The following is a 22326-nucleotide window of genomic DNA, read 5'->3' as shown; positions in this document are numbered from 1 at the left end:
CTTTTCTCTCTGCCCATCCGGACAAGGTTGTTCTCAGGACTCGTCCTTCCTTTCTCCCTAAGGTGGTAACTGCCTTTCACATCAGCCAGTCTGTTAAATTGCCCACCTTCTTTCCTCCTCCACATCCCTCGAAAGAGGAAGAGAGGCTCCACCGTCTGGATCCAAAACGTGCGCTCTCCTTTTTTCTGGACCGCACCAAACAGTTCTGGGTGGACGACCAACTCTTCGTTGGCTACGTGGGCACTAAGAAGGGGTGGGCAGTGCACAAGCGGACCATCTCTCGGTGGATCGTTTTGTGCATTAAGGCCTTTTATTCCTTGGCTAAGAAGGAACCTCCTATGGGGTTGAGGGCCCATTCCACTCGGGCCACAGCGGCTACTACTGCTGGGAGTCCCTTTGCAGGACATTTGTCAGGCAGCTCTGTGGGCCTTGCTGCACACGTTTGCTAAGCATTACTGCCTGGACAGCCAACTCTGGAGAGATGGCTTCTTTGGCCGTTCCGTTATCCAGGACTTCCTGGTATGATCTTGGTTCGCAGACCCACCGCCGGGGTTGGTACTGCTGGGGTATCTATTCTAAGGTAAGGAATCTAACTAACGTGTTTCTTTCAGATGAACAAGTTACTTACCTTCGGTAATGATATATCTGTAAGAAACATTAGTTAGTTGGATTCCTTACCGCCCCACCCATCCTCCCTGTTCTGCGAACTGATATCTAGGGTTAAGGTCATCCCTTTCAGGGCCCTAGATTTTATGGCACCAGTGTCAGTTTCTTGCATGGCTCTGCGTTCCTGGCGCGGTAAGGTATGTACAAGAACTGACGTCAGTGAGCGAGGGCGGCATCTAAGTACTCAGATGACGTCATCCCGGCGATCACGACGCCGACGACGGACGCGGAGCCGCAGCCGACGCCTAGCGATGCGCAAGGGTAATGCTGACGAAAAATCTTTGCGGATCCAGCCTGACGCATGGGGATATTCTAAGGTAAGGAATCTAACTAACTAATGTTTCTTTTTTTTGTTGAAACATTTTTTATTGTTTTCCAACTCAACAAGGCAACAATCATCTCACCATCCCCACCTGTCCAGGAAGTACCACACATGTAGCAGCAACCCCGACTCTCCTGAAGACGGCTCAACCTTCCCACCCGGCCCCCTCCCCCCCTCCCCCACCCCCTGTCAGTGTGCCCCCGTCCCCTACCCCTTTCCCTCTTTCGACGTGCCCCCCCTCCCTAGACAATAAGATACAGGAGCCCAGCCTTTCCCTAAACAAACAGAACCTTCCAGCTTGCCCAGCCAAAGGTGCAGGCGGCCAGAGCCCACCGCCTCGCCTCTTCTACTCCCCGCTCCCCACTACCTCCTGCCCATCAAACTAACTAATGTTTCTTACAGATATATCATTACCGAAGGTAAGCAACTTGTTCGACATGACCAGGGCCTAGAATCAAATCCAAAAATGGTAAAGATTCCGTCGAGATGCTGGCTATGAAGAACCATTAGGGATGCCTACTGTTCAGCCACCTTAGCAGCAGTGCTCCGATCCCCATGCCAAATTGAAAGGACATCGTTGCTACATCGACGCCCCAACTTTATTGAGTTTGCAAATAGGTTGGTTCTGCCATAGATGTATTCATTTTCAAAGTGCGACGCGTATAGACATGCCAAACTTGGTGCACAAGAACTCCCCATGGAGGTACCATCGGTCGGCAGGTACAATGGATCCTAATATTGACTTAGTTTTAATCTTATTTGTTTTCTGCACTTGGGATCCTTAGTTTGAAACCATTTGGTCGAATTTTTCTTTTGGTGAGAATATCGCTCCACCCTGAACGTTGGCTTGTGCCAGGGTGTGTTAGCGACCCTACGATGAAGCATGGCACTATCTAGTGGGTGAGGGCAATTTAAACAAGCATTTGCAATTCAATAGGTCTCGCATTAGGAAAGTTTGAGCTATTGGTCTTGTAAATGCCAAATTTTGTATTTGTGTTGGTTTTGAAAATAGCTAAATTAATAGCTTTGTCATTTACAATTCCAATAGTTGTAACTTTCGCAAATGTGATACCTATAGCAGTTGTAAGGCAATATGTGTTGTATTTACGTGACTTAGATGTATTGATATTACAAATAACAATGGCTTTTAATTGTTTTAAATAATTAATACTTAAATAAAAGTTATTGTAATTTATAATGGCAATACCTTAAACTTTTGTAAATAACTTTTGTGAAGATTATGTTTAGTGTATTTTATTGTGACGAAAATCCAAGAACAGAAGTGAAATATTAATATCTTTTTGTGACATTTGTAATAAAGCTTGAAACATTGAGCGAACATATTTGAACCAGTTGTTGTTGAATGGTTGCACAGATTGATGCTGTGGTGGCGCTGAGTGATGTTGTGGTGGCGGCGAGTGATGCTGTGGCGTTCAGTGATGCTGTGGTAGCGCATAGTGATGTTGTTGTGCCCCTGAGTGATGCTGTGGTGATGCGATAGAGTGAGTGCGATAGATAGAGGGAGGGCGATAGATAGATAGAGGGAGGGCGATAGAAGGAGGGCGATAGATAGATAGAGGGGGGTGATAGATAGAGGGAGGGAGGGTGATAGATAGAGGGAAGGAGGGCGATAGAGTGAGGGCGATAGATAGATAGAGTGAGGGAGGACGATAGATAGAGTAAGGGCGATAGATAGATCGATAGCTATATAGATAGATAGATAGAGTGAGGTTGTTATCTAGATAGAGAGATAGAGTGAGTGTGATAGATAGAGTGATGGTGATAGATAGAGTGAGTGCGATAGATAGAGTGAGTCCTATAGCTAGATAAATAGATAGAGTGATAGATAGATAGAGAGTGAGGGCGATAGATAGATAGATCGAGTGAGTGCGATAGATAGATAGTGTGAGGGCGATAAATAGATAGATAGATTTTGTGTGATAGATAGATAAGTATTTAGAGTGATGATGATAGATAGGTAGCTAGAGGGCGATAGATAGAGCGTTGGCGATAGATAGTTAGATAGCTATATAGCTATATAGATAGATAGATAGATAGATAGATAGATAGATAGATAGATAGATAGATAGATAGATGTGTGGTCTGTGTGAGAGGGGGGCAGTGTTTGTGGTCTGTGTGAGAGGGGGCAGTGTGAACTTTGTTCATTTGTTAACTAAAGGTGTACCATAATTCTAATTTAAGCACAAAACACCTAGCACCAATTGACATTAACCGACGAAAAAAAAACAAAATCTACTGATGCGTTTTAGAAAGTGTGTGTGGTCTGTGTGGGAGGGGCCAGTGTATGTGAAGGACCAGTTGCAGGCGATTTGCGAGGGCAGACCTCAAGACACAGAGAGGCGCAACAGAATAAAAGTGCTGTTAGTGGAGAGAGTGATGTTCATCACAATGTAAGCAGGAAAGCAAAGAATGAAAGTCATACAAAAGCATACGTGCGTAAAGTAAAATAATGAAACACACATTCAAAAGTAAATAAATATAAGAGATGAATGCAAAGCGGAACTACATGGAAGGGGAGAGACGCGTGGGCGGAGAGGAGCCTGTGAGAACGCGCTGCGAAGATCAAAGAAAAGGTTTGCAACCATATGAAGAGTGAAGGGGTGTGCAGCCTGGTGAACTGAATGCGTGTGGCAACAGAGGGAGAGCGCAGCACGCGCGCCACAACATTTTCAGACCGCAACGTCCACGTGAACTTTGTTCATTTGTTAAATAAAGTTAAACAATAATTCTAATTTAAGCACAAAACCCCTAGCACCAATAGACATTAACCGACGAAAAAACCCCAAAATCTACTGATGCGTTTTAGAAACACTTTGATCCTGTAACGTTTGCATTTTTGTTAAAATTTAGAAAAGGCACCTACTGACATCGTACGAACTAGGAGGCAGTGTGTAAGAGGCAGTGTGTGAGGGGGAATAGTATGAGGGCACAGTGTGAGTGTGTAAGGGTGCGGGCTGTGTGTGTGTGCTGGGTGTAAGGGTGCAGTGTGTGTGACCTAAAGTACTGTGAGTGGGTAATGTGTGAGACCAGTGTATGTGGAGGCAGTGTGTCAAGGGGTCAGTGTGTGAGGAGGGGTCAGTGTGTGTGGTTTGTGTGAGAGGGGGGCAGTGTGTGTAGTCTGTGTGTGTGAGGCGGCAGTGTGTGTAGTCTGTGTGAGGGGTCAGTGTGTGTGGTCTGTGTGAGGGGGCAGTGTGTGTAGTCTGTGTGAGGGGGCAGTGTGTGTGGTCTGTGTGGAAGGGTAAGTGTGAGTGGTATGTGGATAAAAGTGCTGTTTGTAGAGAGAGTGACTTTGTTTGTTTTGCATGAGAATGTAAGCAGGAAAATCAGACAAAAGCATACGTGTTTGGATGCGTAAAGCAGAATACAGAGGCTGGAAACTATTGAAGACGAGGGCAGACAGCAAAACACAGATAGGCGAGACAGGATAAAAGTGATGTTTGTGGAGAGAGTGATTTTTTTTTTTTGCATAAGAATGTAAGAAGGAAAGGAAACAATGAACGTGTTTGGGTGCGTAAAGTTAAATTAAAAAAAAACATTTAAAGTAAATAAATATAATAGACGCATGCAAAACTCATAGGCACGAGGTCAAGTAGTCAGTCACACAAAGCCCAAAAAAAAAAAATGCGCGAAAGAGAAGGCGGGGCGGAACTACACGGAAGGGGAGAGACGCGTGGGCGGAGAGGAGCCTCTGAGAACGCGCGGCGTAGATCAAAGAAAAGGCATGCGACCGTATGGAGAGTGAGGGGGTGTACAGCCTGGTGAGCTGAATGCGTGTGGCAACAGAGGGAGAGCGCGGTGCGCACACACGAAGTGTCTGGTAGAACATGGAAGCTGTAAAGAATGCGCGTGGTTGTGGCAGTTGTTGACAATGCGCGTGATTGTGTTGACATGAACTGTACGCAATCCGCAGCTAGGTAGACTTTTCGGTTTGCTTACTATTATCTCGCCTATCCATCTCTGCGGGATAGAATAGGCGAGACCTAAAAACCCATTGGGTTCCCAGACCGATTTGAGGGCTGCTGGACAACTTGGGAAGCTAAGGTTAGGAATTTAGTATGCTAGGTCTTTGTCTTTCCCTCTGTTTGTGTCCCCCCCCCCCCCCCCTGCATTGGATGTTTAGGTTAATTTTATACTTTGTGTCTGTGTCCTTCTCGGTGTGTGAATCATATAGGCACTGGGTGCACCACATTAGTACCAGTTTAATACCCAAATATAGCAATAAGCAACAGAAAGATGACCAGTCAACCTTCGCAAAAGGGCTTCCAGTGCGCTGCAACCTGTACCACTTCGTTTTTAGTAACGTTTGAACCGTTTGAGCTAGAAACAATTTTTGTTTGTTAAAATCTGCTGATTATGCAGCACATGGTGGATTATGTGGCAAATGTAGCAAATCTATAAATATGCAAAAATCGCCGCACAGTCGCATAATTCCAGTGGCTGTGGTCATGACTTGGCCAACAGATTTCCACTGATAGTATATGATGTGCATGAGAGATTGGATATGCCTAGGTTGAATTTACCCCTGGATGTTTCTGTAAGAAAATTACTCTTTTTGCATGATTATCCCCAAAGTTTTGGACGGATGCTGCTGGTTTTTCAACTCTGAGAATCCACAGAGGCTTACTAACCAGACCTTAGTCCCCATGATCTTACTATTAAAAGTGTATGTTTAATTGACTTACATATGATTTCCTAGTATTAGGTATCAGGGGTACCTGGGGCCTGTAAGTTAAAGAGTCCCACATGGGCTGCAGCACTTATTGTGCCACCATGAGTGTGACAAAGTCAAACATGTCTCCCAGCCTGCCACTGCAGACTGAAAGAGCAGTCTTTTTTTTTTTTTTTTTTTAAAACCTTTATTTACGTCAACATGGTACACAGCTATTCAGCCGACATCCCGGAGGTTTGGCAGCACGATGGGAACAATACGTAGGAAGGTCCATATCCGTACATCAGGAGTAACAAAGGTTTAGTTTTAATGTAAACCAAAAAAAAAACCCCAAAAAATTTTTAAAAATAAAAACACGAGCAAGGCAAAGCATATAATAAGCATGCGCTAGTTCTCAGCTGGGGCGAGGTCCCACTCCCATCAGCGGAGCGGTAGACCATGCCAAAGAAGCGAGGGGAAAGCAGGGGTACGGACTCCAGGTTATAAACAGTTTACGTATATAGTTGGGAGTAGAGCTAGGGGGAAAGTTGCACATCGAGCATCTCAGCAACCGGGGGCACACAAATATCTCCCCTATAGTGGTTCCATTGCCCCCATATCTTATGTTCGACAAAGAGAAGGAGAGTAAAAGGTGGGCTATTTTTATAGAGGTCCTACACATAGGCCCTAAGTAGCGATATCAACGAGAGATGTGTAGTTCCTACAGGGTGGAAAGTCGAAGGGGAATAAAGTTTTCCGAACCCGGACTTTCACCTAGTGAATGTAAGTGCACAAGGGAAGGGAATCCCTTAAGGGTGGAACTGAAACCCTCACACACCCAGCAAGCTAGGTGTCATGCTTCATCATCTGGGTTTTGCTCCTCGTCGGGTCGGCGGTGCAATACCCGACGGGCACCCAAACAGGGGCTCTTTTTCGGAGATCTTTTGTTCCCTGCCGTATGGTGCATGCGTGTGAGGGCCCGGGAGTGTAGATGTAAGTGAATTAAAAAGGTTGGTTAATCTGAAATGTAATTTTATTGGCTCAGTCAACCACCTAGTTAAAAGGGGGTGAGTGGCGTCAAAGCTATATTTGCTCACAAAGGAGGAGTGGCTAGCTACGCTCTACTCTTCTAGTCTTCTGGGTGCCCGTCGGGTATTGCACCGCCGACCCGACGAGGAGCAAAACCCAGATGATGAAGCATGACACCTAGCTTGCTGGGTGTGTGAGGGTTTCAGTTCCACCCTTAAGGGATTCCCTTCCCTTGTGCACCTACATTCACTAGGTGAAAGTCCGGGTTCGGAAAACTTTATTCCCCTTCGACTTTCCACCCTGTAGGAACTACACATCTCTCGTTGATATCGCCCCATATCTTATGCCACTTCTTAGGGCGACCCCGGGCACTGTACACCGTTTTCTCCCGGAACATGCCCCAGTCCATATTTTCCATCCATGTTACCAAGGTGGGAGGTCTCTGGGATCCCCACAGCTGCGCAATATCTCGCTTCGCCACCATATTCCCCAGAGTCACCCATTGGGTCTGAGCGGCATCATAGTCGGTGGGGCCCCAGACATTCAACAGGCATCGTCTTGCCTCCGGGAAGAGTGCGATACCCGTGACCTCCTCCATCACATCATGAATTTGTTTCCAGAACTCTACGATCTCCCCACACTCCCAAATAATGTGTAGAAAGGTGCCCAACATCCCACAGCCTCTCTTGCATAAGCCATCGTCAGAGAAACCCATATGAATCAGGCGGGGCCCCGTGATATAAACCCTGTGAAGTATCTTAAGCTGCACCAGCCGCAGTCTAGCCGGGATCGCAACCTCCTTCGAAGAGGAGACGGCATATTGCCAGTCCTCATCGTCCAGTTCGAGACCATCCCCAGTCCATTGTTCTCGCACATCAAGGAGGAGGTCGGTCCGGACATTTACAAGCTTTTTGTAAATCAAGGAGATTGTACTCTCCGGCATATGACCATCCAGAATCCGATCCTCCAAAGGAGAAGACTCAGGCAAGGCCTCCCCCTCGGCACGAACAGATAGCAGAGCGTGACACACCTGGGCATATCGAAAGTATTCAGTACCCCCTAATTCGTACTCCGTCTGCAGCGTCTCAAACGATTTCACCTTACCCTTAGTCAGCAAATCCCCAACTCTAGAAATCCCAATTAGGTCCCACTTCTCAAACCCTTTCGTGTGCCATAATTTCCCTAGGATATCGGATTCAAAAAGCGGAGTAGCCTGGGTAAGTCTGTCCTTCCAGCCCAACGAGTTCGTAACCGCCTTCCACACATGCACTGCCGTCTTGGTCGGTCCTGTGAGGGACCCATCCAATGATTTGGAATACAGCGCCCTAAGGTAATTACCCCCGCGCAACAGCCACCGATCCATAGCAAACCCTGGGTTTAACGCCGGACCGTAAACCCCATGGTTGATCGCTCCCAATTGGGTAGCCCAATAATATCTTCTGATGTCAGGGTGTGCTATCCCTCCGTCATACCATGGAAGGGTCAACTTTGCTATAGCTATACGCGGTCGACCGTCCCATAACAGCTAACGCTGGAGGCTCTCCACCTCACGAAAATAACAGGCAGGAACTAACTCTAGGGTGTTCTGTAAGGCGTAGAGAAACCGGGGAAGAGACATCATTTTAAACAATGCGGCGCGGCCTAGGAGGGAGAGCGGTAGCCGCCTCCAACCCGCAACATCCCGTCTCAAGCGTGACAGCGGAGGGAGGAGGTTCTTCTCGTATCGGACAGAGGGGTCTGTGGAAATATATATCCCTAAGTACAGAAAGCCCCGCTGGGCGATCTGGATGGAGCAATCCCGCGGGACGGTAGGGGTGTCCCCACTGAGAACATATCGGTGCGACTTTCCCCAGTTAATGGCGAGACCCGAGTTACTACCAAAAGACTTCAAAACGTCACAGACCACTATGAGGGATTTCCGAGGCGAGGTCAAGTATAACAAGATGTCGTCTGCATACAGAGAAATGCGGTCCTCGTGGTCTGGCGACCATCGGATCCCTCTTATGTCTGGCTGCCATCTAATCCATGCCGCCAGCGGCTCGAGGTCGAGAGCGAACAGTAGTGGCGACAGAGGACAACCCTGCCGGGTGCCCCTCCCAAGCACGAACGGAGATGACGCCCTACCGTTCACCGCGATTTTAGCCAAAGGTTCCTCATAAAGTAGCCTAATCCAGCCTATAAAACCCGGTCCGAAGCCGAATTTTGTGAGCGCTGCCCACAGATACGGCCATTCCACAGTGTCGAAAGCCATCGTGGCGTCGAGTGACACCAAAATGGCCGACTCCCGCAGCGTCTCAACCCTCGCGAGCACGCCATGAAGTCGCCTGAGGTTCAACGCAGTGTTGCGGTGTGGGATAAACCCGGATTGGTCCGGGTGGGTCAAGTCCCCAATGACCCTGATCAGACAGTTAGCCAACAGTTTGGCGAGGATTTTGGGCTCAGCGTTGAGTAGGGAGATCGGCCTATACGATCCGCATCTGTTCCGGGGCTTGCCATCTTTATGTATAACCACTATTGTCAAGCATTAAAAAGTATGATAGGGTCTAAGGGAAAGTTTAGTGACCTGCCTCAGTTCTAATCCCCTAATCCTATAATTGAAAAACAAATCAAGGAACTGGGGGTCTCGTCAAATCCTGCAAGTTGAGCGGAAATGTGAAATAGAGGGCTGATTAGTCCCACATAGCAAAGGAGGGAGTAAAAGAAAAAGAAAAAGAAAGAGACAACCAAACGCAATCTAAGAGGCCCTTAGAGCGGAATTTTGGATACCCATCAATTGTCTGTGTGATCAATCTTATCATCTGGTCATCCAATCCAAAATAAGATGCTTCTCTTGATCATAGAGAGCATCTAAATGGAAGTGATTTCACTCCAGGATGGTCCAAGGTTGTCAACGGATTGGAGTAAGAAGACCAACCATAGTAGGATGATAGAACAATCGAAAGGAGTGCAGTGCTAACAAAAGAAAATAGAGTGGTGTGTTAAAATAGAATTGTGAGAAAACACTACTAATTTAATATGTGTCTCGCATTCTGAGTAAAACAACAGTGCAAAAAGCAGTGTTAAATAACTGCTGTATAGAGAGGTCGACATGTTTCAGCCTAATGAGATACATTTACCCCTGCGGCTTTCTTCAGGACCCATGTTGTTAGATTTTCTCTACTGCAAACAAGTGAAATGTATAGTGAAGATAAGGAAAAATAAAGATAAAAATGTAAATTTATCTCACTATCATATAAAAGTGGCACAATGTACCACCTTAGGTAGATCCTCCGGCTCAAAAGGATGCAGCGTGCATCCGTAATGATCGAGGACTCTGCAGCCACAACAAGGTAACGACGGATAGAGCGGGGCCTCCTAGTCCTGAGCCAGGATCCAGGCGAGGTGAGGTCCGTTCCTCGATCATTACGGATGCACGCTGCATCCTTATGATAGTGAGATAAATTTACATTTTTATCTTTATTTTTCCTTTTCTTCACTATACATTTCACTTGTTTGCAGTAGCGAAAATCTAACAACAAGGGTCCTGAAGAAAGCCGCAGGGGTAAATGTATCTCATTAGGCTGAAACATGTCGACCTCTCTATACAGCAGTTATTTGTTTAACACTGCTTTTTGCACTGTTGTTTTACTCAGAATGCGAGACACATATTAAATTAGTAGTGTTTTCTCACAATTCTATTTTAACACACCACTCTATTTTCTTTTGTTAGCACTGCACTCCTTTCGATTGTTCTATCATCCTACTATGGTTGGTCTTCTTACTCCAATCCGTTGACAACCTTGGACCATCCTTGAGTGAAATCACTTCCATTTAGATGCTCTCTATGATCAAGAGAAGCATCTTATTTTGGATTGGATGACCAGATGATAAGATTGATCACACAGACAATTGATGGGTATCCAAAATTCCGCTCTAATGTCCTCTTAGATTGCGTTTGGTTGTCTCTTTCTTTTTCTTTTTCTTTTACTCCCTCCTTTGCTATGTGGGACTAATCAGCCCTCTATTTCACATTTCCGCTCAACTTGCAGGATTTGACGAGACCCCCAGTAACCACTATTGTCGCCAGACGTTGGTCAAATGGAAGACACCCATGCTCCCGCGCCTCTACAAACATATCTCGCAAATACGGAGCAATCTTATCCGGTCTGAGTTTATACAACTCGACCGGCAAGCCATTCGGGCCCGAGGCCTTGCCCGGGCGTAGCGAGCGGATAGCAACTGCAACCTCATCCGCGGTGATGTCACCATCAAGGTCCTCCCTGTCGACGTCGGATAGACAAGGCAGGGCAATGTCTCGCAGCAGTTCATGCGAGTCTTCCTCCGGCTTGCCCGACACAGACGTATAGACCATGCGGAAGTGGTCCGCGAAACACTGGACTATCCCATCGGGTTCAGTGACAATATCCCCGCCATCCGTCAGTAGTTCTGGCACAACTCTATTCACTCGTTCTTTCCTGTCTAACCACGCTATTAATTTCCCAGCCTTGTCGCCCACATCATACAATCGCCCTTGTTGGTCCCTGCTAAGAACCTTAGCCGCGTTTGTCACCAGTGCTTTATATTCAGACTGTTTTAATCTCAACTTATGCAGTGTTTCCGCCGTAACCTCGTCTTCCAGGACAGACTCTAATGCCACTATCTCAGCCTCGATCTGCGCCACCTCCGCATCTCTCCGACGTTTGACATCCGCTATCAAGGAGAGGGCCTCCCCTCTCAGTACTGTTTTAAACGCTTCCCACAAAGACACCGCGGAGGTAACCGAGCCAAGGTTCTCCGAAAAGTAAAGATCAACCGCTTTCAACAACGCTCCACGAGTCTTAGGGTCACGGAAATACCAGGGGTTAATAGGGGCAACCCTACCTGCCGCTCCACGGCCAAAATCCATACTAATCCACACCGGCGAGTGATCGGAGATGCCCCTGGCCATGTGCCTAGCCTCAGACACCAAGGAAGCGTGGGCAGCCAAGGTGAGAACATAATCTATTCTAGAGAGACTGCCGTGCGCCCCAGAGTGAAAAGTATACTGCCGCTGAGCGGGGTGCAGCAGCCTCCAGCAGTCAACCAAACCTAGTGTATCAGTAAAATCTGGGAGCCATCTCTGCGCCCCCCCGGGTCCCTTGGCGGATGTCTGTCTAGTAATCCGGAACCAACTGCATTAAAGTCACCACCCATTACCAACACACCCTCGGGGAGATCCAACATGGCTCTCCCCAAGTCGGCAAATGTGGCGGCCTGCAGGCCAGGAGGGACATAAACAGAAACCAAAACCAGTGTCCTGCCCTCCCATCTCCCCGCAGCCGCCGCAAAGCGCCCCCTCTCGTCAACAGTAGTAGAATCAATCTCCAACGGCAGCGAGGTCCTAACAAGTATTCCTGCCCCCCGAGATCCCGAGGAAAACCCAGAGTGGGCGATGAATTTATAACCCTTTCTATTGAGAGCATGACACATGTTGCCTATCAGGTGCGTCTCCTGCAGCAAAACTATGTCAGGAGAGCACCTCTTCAGAAATTGCAGAACAATCCCCCGCTTAATACGATCCCCCAAGCCATTAACATTCCAACTAAGTATATTCAAACCCCTACCCCCCATCACAAACTGGCAGGAGACCCCCGCCCATCCCCGAGAGCAGCACACGAGACTTGCATTGCGATACCTTGCAAAACGAAAAACAACAACAAACACTCCAACAAGCCCAAACCACCCCCCACCCTGCACCCCTGCATAAGCCTAAAAGCCCCCCCAACTTGCAGTGTGCCTGTCGCCCTAGCAGAAGCTAATCTACAAGAAGAAACCCCGTAGGAGGAAAAAGATCCCATTGCGCCCTCGCCACCCCCGGACAATAGCTAGCAATGAAAACAAATCAGCGAACCACTGTCCCGAGCTTGACCAGAATGGTCGATCACCAGAGTCCTCACTCTTTTGCGACATGGCCTCCTTCCGCTCTGCCAGCATGATCCCCGCTAGTCTGCCGCTGAGGCAATGTGTCGAGCCATTCCCCAACCTCGTCTGGCAAGTCAAAGAAAAAGGTTTGTTCTTCGTATTCAACGCGCAACTTGGCTGGGAAGAGCATGGCATACTTCAGGCCCCTCTCACGTAGCCTCCTCTTAACCCCCAGGAAACTCTGCCGTTGCTTCTGCACCGCCTGGGTGAAGTCAGGATAAAAACTCACTGCAGTGTTCTGGAAAGTAACCGGTCCGGACCCCGTGACGCCTGCAGAATGGCATCGCGGTCCCTGAAGTTGAAGATCCTGGCAATGATCGGTCTCGGGGGGGCTCCCACCTTGGGCCTCCCGCCCGGGACTCGGTGGGCCCGCTCGACCGCAAAGAACTTGCTGAGGCCCTTAGGCGCCAGATGGTTAAGCACCAAGTCCTCGACAAACAGGTCAGCCGATTGCTCCTCCGATTTCTCCGGAACGCCAACTATGCGCACGTTATTGCGCCTCGCCCGGCCTTCAAAATCCTCCATCTTGCGGGCAATGAGGTCGTTGGTAGTCCTCAGCGTGCGGACCTCTATTTGCAGATCAGAGACGTCCCCCGTGAGGCTAGTGGTTTTTTGGTCCAATGATTTTACTCTCTCATTAGTTTTCCCCAGGTCAGCGCGGAGCAAATTAACATCGACTGAGATGGTGTCCACTTTGTGTGCCAGGGCCTCAAACTGTTGCCCAATAGAGGACTTCATCTCCTCAATGGCGCCCATAATATCTTGCAGTGTCAATTCTGGTGCGGGGACCGAGCCGTCTCCCGATGATTCCTGTAGCTTCCCCGGTCCGCTTGGCGATCCCTTTTGCTGGGCAGAGCGATCCATATTGTTGGTTTGGGTGTAGCCCCCCCGCCTGGTATTCTTGGGCTTCTGTTTGTCGGCCTCCGATTTGGTCGACATCCTCAAACCCCGGAACAGTCAGCGTCAAAAACAGGCCGCTCAGCCACGCAATTGACACGAGGTCCGCTGGATCCGGGTCTCCGATGCAAGCCCATGCATATGCAGGCCGAGCTAGAGGCAACTGTTGTCCAAGACACTCACGGGCCGAGGCACGTAATTGTGAGAGAAAACAAAAGTGAAAGTGGAAACAGCCCCCCTCCGATGATCCGCACCGCACACGGCCGCTGTTGTTCAATTAGTGTCCGGGCCCATGCCAACGCGAGACCCGGGCACCTCCCGGGGGATAGGCCGCAAACTTCAACCTGTCACAACTTCGGTCTCCGGTGTACGATTTCAGTCCGGACAACGACGCTCGCCTCAGCACTAGTTCATCTCCAGTATTCCGGATATTTGACACAGGATTTTTCCAGGATAATTGCCGGAGGGAACGAGGGTTGCGGGAGCTCTGTGCTCACGCGGCCATCTTGGTCACCGCGCTAGGCTCCTCCCCTGAAAGAGCAGTCTTAAACTGCTAATTCAACTTTGCCATTTAAACTAATAACAAAGTCCAGACTGTCATTTTAAATATATATTAGTCACCCCTAAGGTAGGCCTATCAAGAATATGGCAGGGTACTGTATATTAAAAAGACAGACAGCCCTAGCTGCAGGTATAGGGAACCGCTAGTTTTGCCGTGACCAGAGACCAGTACACCAGTGGAAACAGTTTTATGGCTGTACCTCACCTAGACTTCGAGGGACATCGACTTCTGTGGCCAAATTAACCCCACCATGTTTTTATACCGAGGGGTGGTCCTAGAAAGACCCACATCAACCGGATCAGCATCTTTAGCATCCTGGACCCCTTGCATCATGACCACTCTATTGATGCCATGGTGATTTTTCCATAGAGCCTTGAAGTAGACTGGAGATTACTTTGACTGCAAGGTAACTGTCTTGCTAAGCCTTATTGCCCCCTGTTACTTGCTCCCTGTCGGAACTGGCCTCTTAAAGTGGGCTGTTGTAACCGAACACAAATTTATCAAAAGTTTTCAAAGAAACAGATAACCAAATTAATTGCCAATGCATTTTTCCATTTTGAGTGAAAAGCAGTGATTTAAAATTAACTTAAAAATGTATATCTCTGGAACCCTCTAGTGGAGTTTTTTCATTTTGCTGTCTAAAAAATTCATAAAAATATGGTCTAATTTTTAGAAATTGGTTTTGGATTTCTTTTGTGCTGCCTTTTTTCTTATTAAATTGTTTTGGTACTTCTAAATGCTTTGCACTAATTCCTTTGTTAAAGCCTGACCGCTCAAAGCCACAGATACCCAGGGTTGAGCTAAGGTTTTACAAACGAGCCTGACTGGACCCATGATGGGGTTGTGAGTTTTTTACACGTGAAGTCTCACAACCATACCATTTAATAAACCGTATTTCCTCACAATATGTAACCCTCTTGACATGGAAAGTTCACCTGCATGGCACTGGAGAGCATTCACACCTTCCTTGATCCCCATAGCAAGTTGTAGTGTTTCTGAACCCCCAGCACAGCACACACGACGATCATGCATGTGCACTAAGGTGTTTACTGGACATGGACTGAGACCCAGAGCAGGGCTCTGTGTCTGAGGGACACACAATGGGCACCTTCCTTTTGAAGAGAGTGACCACTCTAACCTCATCAGGCTGTATATGACTGACAATGGTAGCAATTAAATGATTATATTTGTAGGACAGGCCGTTGTCTGATTGAGCAGAGATTGCCTGCATCCCCCGTCTACAACTGGAAGCCACAGCTCCTGTGGGAACTTGTTCAGGGGTCCAGAGGGTAATTAGGGGTTAGTGGCATGAGATTTTGTGAATCCAAGTCATTCATCACTGGTGTCTTGGGGTTTAACAATACTACTGAACCTAAAACCAGTCCCTAAATGCATCCCTTTTCACTTTTGACCCTCGAAGTAGCGGCTGAGCAGGCAAATGCTTACTCAGGAAGGTGGTATGGGGTTAGACTCAGAAATTAACAAATATCTGATAACATCCAGAGTTATTGGTAGGTGGGGGTGGGTGAGGAAATATCTTTTTAACACAGTTCCTTAATCTTATATTGTATATGTCTCCCTGATTACACTCATGAATCTCCTCCCTCTTGGGGTACAATGTCACAAAACCTTTCTTGCCCTTGATGTGCATTTTGTCTGTCGTGCAGTTTTCATGAAGTCTACAGGCGGGGAGCATGGCTTAAAGTGGGGTGCTCACACGTCCCATGGTGCACAAGAAGTCGTTGTCCAGCCTAACCTACTGGGGTGCGGCACTCACAGAAGGTGATCGGAGGTGGGTTCAGCCTCAGGCAAGGAGGACTGTGGTGAAGTTTTGGTGCTCATGGCTCAATGGATCTTACCGATGGGACCTTCTTCAGACCCATACTCAAAACCCACAACCCACTGAACCAGAAGCCCACCCTTTGTTGTTTTTATTGAGTCTGTAGTCCTTGGTGCAGCCCCTCACTACGTGGCACTCTAAATTCCTTACAAGATGGGAACCGCGAACAGTGGTCTATTCTTCAAAACCATGTGACTTTGTAGTGCTTAAGCACTGAAACACTGTTGGACGTGAGTTCCCTGATATCCTCCAGACGTGAGAGTACCCTGTCCTAACCCCAAAGCATAGTCATTTCAGGATCCCTGTGCCTTACCCGCAAATGAAGGCTGCTTGAGATGTTCTAGAAGAGCCTTTCAATATACATCTACGGTCTTGTCTCTCTCCATACGCCCACCCTTTAACCACAATGAGAATAGAATGTGGAACCCGGTGTGGCTATGTCCATTTGTACCACATGGTTGTATGATAGAGCAATGCATACAATTACCACTAATGCCTTTACAGGGGCTTCAATACAACTCATGCATCATTACCACACATGCATTGACAACAAACATTTTTACAATACATATGTCACGAAAATTTAGTTGTAAAGACATTGTTGGTAAATGCAGATACGTGGTCAAAATTTGGCATGCATCGTAAAGGCATATGCTTGGTATTGGATGGCGAGCAGTTAGAGCGCACTGGCATGACTGCAGAGGGAAGAAGGGAAAGCACAGGATGCACATCAGCCATCATGAAATGGATTAAGTACTGCGTGGTAGTGCAAACATGCAAATAATGGGAATCTGCCATGGTTTCTCACTATTTAAAGATACATAACGCAACTTTGGGTGTTTCGTGAGAAACTAGGAAAAGACACAAATGCATGCTCCTGTTATAAATTAATTCCATCACCTAAGCAAATCACGCGTTGTACTAGGATATTCTGCTATAATGGAATTTAATAAACTATTACGAATTCTTCAGTCTTATATTCATACAGTCATATATCAACATATTATGGAATGGATGTGTTAGTAGACGTTACGTTACAGTATGGCTGCCTCATTTCAGTCACTGTTTCCTGTGAGCTCATCTTGCTATGGAAGAAGCAAGACAACGCCTAAAATCATGCTCAACATGCGTGAAGCAGAGGTACTGAGGGGCAGATATGTGTAGGACGCTGTGTGATGATACGCATATGCCTTTATCTTACTTAAACCCTAACCACGCCTATGCCTTTATCATTCATGCCTTTAGAACAAGATTTGTTGTAAAGGCATGCGTGCTTAAGGCATATGCGTGGTAATGGCTTAATGGTGATGGTCATACGTGGTTATGACCACGTTTATGGCTGTTTCCCATACCACACATGCTCCACACATTCACTCTGTATATGCCTACTAATACACACGTGACAATCGTGTCTCCCATGATTGGTTGAAGGACCTGGCTGCACAAGACTCGCAGAACGAATTTTAGAAATGGGAACGGTCAATAGACTACTAAAAAGGCTGCCTTGCCAGTAGAAGAGGGATCACTGCCACTACCGTCAGCCCTGTACAGCCATGTGAGCTGACTAGTGCCACGCCAGTCAAAAGTGCGTGCACATGGTGCTCTCCCCCAGGGACCACAGAGCCTCGCTCTGGTTCTGAGTCTGTGGTATTAAATGTACCTTCAGCAAACGTGTGACTGTCTTGGGTGGAGAGGTGGGGGTAAAAATCCTTCAGACTGGTATGGGGGAACTTAAGGCAGAGTTGCTTGCTCTCATGGCTGTACCGGGCATCGGCCATCTCCCCAGGAGGCTGGGAGGGTGTGGGCCGGTTTTGTAGTAGTGCTGCATTATTAAAAGCACCCGATGCAGAATTCCTTGTATATCCAGCAGTTTTCAGGGAACAATAAAAGTATCAAGATAGCGCTGGTAATTAATGTACCTGCTGGAGATAGATCGAAGTTTTGTCTAGTGGAAGGTTTGACTCATCTAAGGTAGCGCTGAGGATTAATATACCTGCTGCAAAAGACGTGTACCATGCAGATCACAGAGCAGAATTTGATGTGCATAGCTTAGTGGGTTACTGCTTTTGCCACAGACACACTTTTGTTACTGTGCAGCTTATAAATTACAATCGAAATCTAGCACAGTGCGCTATGAAGAGCTGCATGCAAACTACATGGTAAAGGTTAGAAAGTTATGCTTTTTTCCGAGTCTTTCATTATCCTAATGTTGCTAAAAAGGGTTTGTTTGGGTAGAAATAAAATCATATTAGTAAAGGCAACCATAACCACTGTTGCGAATCCTGAGTTTGTGAAATTAATCTCTGTGCCCACCCTGATCTTGAAATTCCAGCTGTGAGCAATAATATCATCAACATGAGGGTCGTGTGGCTCTGTACCCATCGCTGCCATAGTAAATCTCACTTGCAAAAGACACTGGTGTCCGCATGAGGGTCCACGCGCCTCTGCCCCAGCATTACTATGTGATCCCGTTCTTTGAATGCTCCTGACATCTGCATGAGAGCTCCTGTAGGCTTCTGCACTATTAGGCTCTGGTGTTAGTCCCCCAAATTCAGTGGCGGCTGCTCCATTAGGGCGTCGGAACGCCACCCTACTGCTTTCTCGCAAAGCAGTCAATGCAGCCTACATAGAGAAAATGGCTTCCCTACTGGTGACCGGCTGGGCGCCGTCCGGGACTCCGCGCCAATCACAACGCTGCCATTGCAGCGTTGTGATTGGCTTAGGGGAGGGGAGGAAGGATTCATGCTTCCTTTAAGTTCAAGGAAACCCCGGCGGGACCATCACCCGACCAGGACGGAGGTGGCGCGGGACAGCGGTACAAGTGAGGTACGTTTTTAATCTATTTTTTTCAAACCCCCCCCTTGCGGGATCCCCTCCCTACGCAAACCCCGCGAATGAGGCTGGTGTTAGTGTAGTGGTGCGCACTAGTGGAAGCAGCAGTCTCGGCCTTAAAGAAAGTTGGTTAAATTAATTTATTCAACAGTCAATTATATCAACAATTTTTTATTTCTGCTGCCGATCGCTGCATCCGACTAACGGCCTTTGGATTTTACACTCAAGCGGTGCGCAGGCCCCAGCGAACTCCTGCTGCGCTTCACGCATCGCTCAGCTCATGATTGTGTGAATCGGATAAACTCCGATTGAGGATCCCAGGGCCACACTGGCTGCTCCTGCTTCCCCCAGGCTAGGCTGAGAGCAGCGCCTCTGGCAGAAGTTACATTCTGGGCTGCGAGTTTCCATAAAGGTCCTCCTCCCTGGTCATCACCGCATTCCAGGCCATCCGAAAAATCAGGCTTCTGCGGTTCCAGCACACGCACATTGCTTTTCCTGTTCCCCATCACTGCATCTCCGACCTCCACCTCATCTGCTCCCCTAAACTGAACGACCACATACACATACGGTCTGTCACATTGTCTTTCCTTCCCTGCTCCCGGTCCCTACATAACAATGCCTGCTGCTCACCTGACAAACATCCCCACACATGTACCTGTTCTCCTGCAGAGCACTTTCAACCTGCCTGGAATACACAGCTAAGAATGCACAAATGGCCTTTGTTAGCTGTCAGAAATGGGCATGCGGCCTCACACATATCTGTGCTCCCACACTCTGTGCTATAACCCAAAGCTTCACAACACCACCTACATTGTCCTCTGTCCCTTCACACTGTACCGCTACCTACCCCCTGTAAATGAACACAGTTCCCGTTCCTCCTGTCTTCCAAGCACACACAACTGGCAGTTCCTGTGTACTACGCGGACTCCACTTTGCTTGGTGCTTTGCCTTCAAGGTAACAAAATGGACTAAACTTGGCCATATTGCACTGCCAACAGTTGAGCTTCAAGCACAAACAGCACTGTGAATCAAAAGGCAGCAAACCCTGGTGAGGTACAATGAAGAAAGCGCGCCTCTGTTAAAATTATATTGGCACAGCCGTTTGCCCAGGTGTACTGCTCGATTTTCCCGGCCTTCTTGTGTTGTAGAGCGATTAATATGACTTCAGTCTCTTTCCATCCAAGTCTAAGGACTAGAGTAGTGAATAGAGCCTATTTATTAGACACTTTGACACGATCCTGTGCTCCTCCCCATAGATCAGGGCTTACATACATAGCCTAGGGGATAGATTCGTTAGTTTTAAGGATAACTTGCCCTATAGTGAGGGTATTTCATGGAGCCGTGCTGAATCCAGGCCTGGTAGGCCTTAAACGGGAGAGACTCCATCTTTCTTTCCGCTCCGGCAGCTTGGAAAGTTTCTAGGTCGAGGGTGATGTTTTAGTTATGAGGTGTTGTTCGCTTGGAGAGAACCGGTTCAGGCCGGCCCTTATCGAAGGATTGTATTTTTCTTCATGCCGAAGACACTACATCAGGCCGGCCGGCTGGGAATGTGTCCTTGGTACGGGGAGGTACAAGAATTTGGTGGGCGGCAGGTTACGGGCTGGAATTTTCCATGAGAAAATGCACCTCTATATTAGTGAAAGTCTGAGGCAGATACTGGCACTTGCTTCTAGTCCATAGGCGGCACCTGGCCGTTAGCAGAAAAGCTACTACTTATTTCAGGGAAGACAGATGATGAACTTGAATCTAAAGAGGAGAGAGTAGCCGATGAGGAAGAGGTTCCAGTGACTCGGAGAGGGAGAAGGGAGTAGATCCGCGACTGCGGAGGTGTGACTTCCAGGCGAAGCCGAGGCACAGACGAGAAGGGAACCTAGATGACCATTGAGCACAGGCTACATACGACTAAGGTGATGTCGACCCCTTTTTATTGAAGTGTATAACTTAACCTTTTACTTTCCTTGCAGGTTGTATATATGATGTATTCTGTGAGTGTGCATGTAGCAATTAAATAAAGTATTTAGCTTGTTGTGAGTCAGCATGTGTCGTGTATCCTTGTATAGGAGGATAGCCTATTCTTCTAGTCAGATTCAACTTGACATGAACAGATGTTAATCCTGATCAGGTAAGTGGTAACTGAATGAGGGAGAAAAGAGCCCCTCGAACTAAAGAACAGGTTGTGCTCAACTAATAGTCTTTGTGTGATCTGATACATGGTAACCCTGATTCCCCTGTCGTGTATTCTGGTAATAATAGGATGAGCTCGTGCTAAGGCTGCCGTCTGGGTAGGAAGTCCTGGGTCTGTCTGAGACCGCGAGGCTGAGGCTGCCGTCTGGGTAGGAAGTCCTGGGTCTGTCTGAGACCGCGAGGCTGAGGCTGCCGTCTGGGTAGGAAGTCCTGGGTCTGCCTGAGACCGCGAGGCTGAGGCTGCCGTCTGGGTAGGAAGTCCTGGGTCTGTCTGAGACCGCGAGGCTGAGGCTGCCGTCTGGGTAGAAAGTCCTGGGTCTGTCTGAGACCGCGAGGCTGAGGCTGCCGTCTGGGTAGGAAGTCCTGGGTCTGTCTGAGACCGCGAGGCTGAGACTGCCGTCTGGGTAGGAAGTCCTGGGTCTGTCTGAGACCGCGAGGCTAAGGCTGCCGTCTGGGTAGGAAGTCCTGGGTCTGTCTGAGACCGCGAGGCTGAGGCTGCCGTCTGGGTAGGAAGTCCTGGGTCTGTTTGAGATCGCGAGGCTGTGAGGTCTTGATATATATATATATATAATAGGAATTCCCTGCCCCTAGGTGGTACATATATATGTGGTTATTTAGGTGTAAAAAGACCCTAGGGAGGGGGGTAACGTTCTGGTTTGGGTTAGAAAGGCTCTGTTGAGCGGGTTCCACCTGATCCGAAAACCCAAGCAGAACATTTGGCGTCACGAACTGTTTACGAAACCTGTGTGCGTTTTGTTTGTCTTATGTTTGCTTTCGGTGTGTGCGAGGTTTTCTTTGCATTCTTTTTTATATATTTGCGTGTATAGTTTTTTTTTATTTTTTCCTCTCTCTCTTTCTCTCTTCCTTTCTTTTCTCTGCGTTTCTTTTTCTTTCTTTTTTCGCGATGTTTTTTAAGAAATCTAAATCTACTCTTAAATTGTCCGTTGATATTCCCGGATGGGATTCAACGCCTTATGGAGCCTTAGCCCGTGAGTGGGCTGACTCTACTGGTCTGAGTGAAAATTGGAACTCTTCTTTGGAGTCGGCGGAACCGGCTGACGTGATTACTTGTTTGCAGACGGCACCTGTATTGAAGGGTGAGGAGGTTCCCGCTTTAGGGCGCAGAGGTTGGGTTATTCTGTCTGCGTATCGGATTCTGCATGAGAGATTGTTGAAATTACAGATCTCTCTTAAGGATGTGGAGGCACACTTTGTTGAGATTCAGAATTCTAATACTCTACTGCGATGTCAAAATAAGTTGCTTTCTGACAAACTTGACACTTACCAAACGGTTGCCGAAAGGGCGGCTGTGCGAATTGCTCGTTATAAGTACAAGAACAGGCGTGGTCGAGTTTCGACGCGTAAGGTGCGTCTGGTCGTGGCGA

The 22326-nt window shown here is 47.7% G+C and overlaps 2 long non-coding RNA genes across 2 annotated transcripts in view; one reads left to right on the top strand and one right to left on the bottom strand.

The window, feature by feature from the left end:
• The window catches only part of LOC146856527 (uncharacterized), a 1813942-nt gene that overhangs the window by 1200022 nt on the left and 591594 nt on the right, over nt 1–22326 (top strand). The gene's annotated exons all lie outside the window — the stretch shown is intronic.
• LOC146856528 (uncharacterized) overlaps nt 1–22326 on the bottom strand; it is a 61835-nt gene that overhangs the window by 7109 nt on the left and 32400 nt on the right. The gene's annotated exons all lie outside the window — the stretch shown is intronic.

This window comes from Triturus cristatus, chromosome 4_1 (genome assembly GCF_964204655.1).
Source record: "Triturus cristatus chromosome 4_1, aTriCri1.1, whole genome shotgun sequence".
NCBI lineage: Eukaryota > Metazoa > Chordata > Amphibia > Caudata > Salamandridae > Triturus > Triturus cristatus.
The sequence above is the reverse complement of the archived record's forward strand: the minus strand, read 5'-3'. Positions and strand labels throughout refer to the sequence as shown.